This window comes from Micropterus dolomieu, linkage group LG11, assembly GCF_021292245.1.
Source record: "Micropterus dolomieu isolate WLL.071019.BEF.003 ecotype Adirondacks linkage group LG11, ASM2129224v1, whole genome shotgun sequence".
In the NCBI taxonomy this organism is placed as follows: Eukaryota; Metazoa; Chordata; class Actinopteri; order Centrarchiformes; family Centrarchidae; genus Micropterus; species Micropterus dolomieu.
The window spans coordinates 10,165,950-10,167,932 of record NC_060160.1 but is presented as its reverse complement, the minus strand read 5'-3'; positions in this window follow the sequence as shown (position 1 = coordinate 10,167,932).

Genomic DNA, 1,983 nt, shown 5'->3' with positions numbered 1-1,983 from the left:
CCTGAGCAAGACACTTAACCCCTAGTTGCTCCAGAGGCGTGTGACCTCTGACATGTATAGCAATTGTAAGTCGCTTTGGATAAAAGCGTCAGCTAAATTAATGTAATGTAATGTAATCTGCACCAAACTGTACATGTAAGATGCCAACAAACACACGATGTCATAGCGCCACCTGCTGGCAACAGGAAGTGTCAAGTTTTACGCTGTAATGTACTATTCCAAACATATTTGCCTCATCCACTTCAAAACAGTCTCAGAAGAGCCTTAAGCCTTAATAAGGGCGTGTCCTTGGCGTCAAATTTCGATGCTTCGCATGGAACAGGAAGTTGTTGTAACTTCGCTGTACATGCTCATATCTCTACCAAATTCCACACATTTCATAAGGGTCACGCCTTGAACACATCTACAGGTCAAAATTCACTCAACCTCATAGCGCTACCTGCTGGAATCAGGAAGTGTCCCTTCAAAGATGCAGCCCCTGTGCACTGAATCACCAAAATGCACAAAACGTTTGTGGTACATGTATCATCCCAAGACGCACTAAAAAGCCTTTTCAAAATCATACAGGAAAACAGCCATTTTGATTAGAATGTGCAATTACAGCCCATTTATGGCCTTTTACAAGGTCCATACATTAACAAACTCCTCCTAGGGAATTAATCGGATCGACTTAAATTTTCTACTGTACACTCTGAAGGCATTGATGATGAAAAGTTCTGTGAGTTTTCGTCGCCGTGGCGTGGCGTCAGAGATCAACGGTTTGCCATAATACAGAAAGTTATTATAACTTTAGTGTACATACTCCGATCTGTACCAAACTTTACATGGTTGATAACAGTCCCGTCCTAAACACATCTACATGAAAATATTCACTCAACATCATAGCGTCACACACTGGTAACAGGAAGTAAGCCGTTTGACAAACATGGCCGCCTCACACCTTGACGCGCTACACATGCAAGAGTCTGCCCAACACTGCTTGCAGCTTTAATGTTGGGATTTTTTCTAGTGGTGCTGGATTATCAACCGGCAGGTATCCCAGATGGACATTTACTGTGCATCTATTGTTTTTAGTAATTTAACCAACTGCATGTGCAAATTTGTTTTCAGGATTAATCAATTAGTTGTTTGGTCCATAATATATCACAAAATGGTGAAAAATGTCCATTCATGTTTCCCAAAGCCCAATATGACGTCTTCAAATGTCCCGTTTTGTCCACAACCCGAAGATATTCAGTTTACTTTCAAAGAAACCAGAAAATATTCACATTTGAGAAGTTCAAATCAAAGAAGTGGGTGGGGGGGATGACTTAGAACGATTAATCAATTATCAAAATAGTTGGCAATTAATTTAATAGTAAACAACTAATTGCTGGTGCTCAACCAGATGAATCGATAATGAAAATAATTTTCAGATAATTGTTGATAATTGCTAATTGTTTCCCCTCTTTATAGTTTAGCAAAATATTAATACTCATTAGTGAGCAAACTGCTGTGACATGATCTACTATTGTTGGGATTGTTTCTAGTGGTGCTGGATTATCAACCAGCAGGTATCCCAGATGGATATTTACTGTACATCTATTGTTTTTAGTAATTTAATCAAGTGAAAATTTGTTAGGGCATTCGCACCATTAAAACTCAGTATCAACTAAGGTGATACAACCTAAAGATATGGCTATACAGTGAGGAAAATAAGTATTTGAACTCCCTGCTATTTTGCAAGTTCTCCCACTTAGAAATCATGGAGGGGTCTGAAATTGTCATCGTAGGTGCATGTCCACTGTGAGAGACATAATCTAAAAAAAAATATCCAGAAATCACAATGTATGATTTTTTAACTATTTATTTGTATGATACAGCTGCAAATAAGTATTTGAACACCTGTCTATCAGCTAGAATTCTGACTCTCAAAGACCTGTTAGTCTGCCTTCAAAATGTCCACCTCCACTCCATTTATTATCCTAAATTAGATGCACCTGT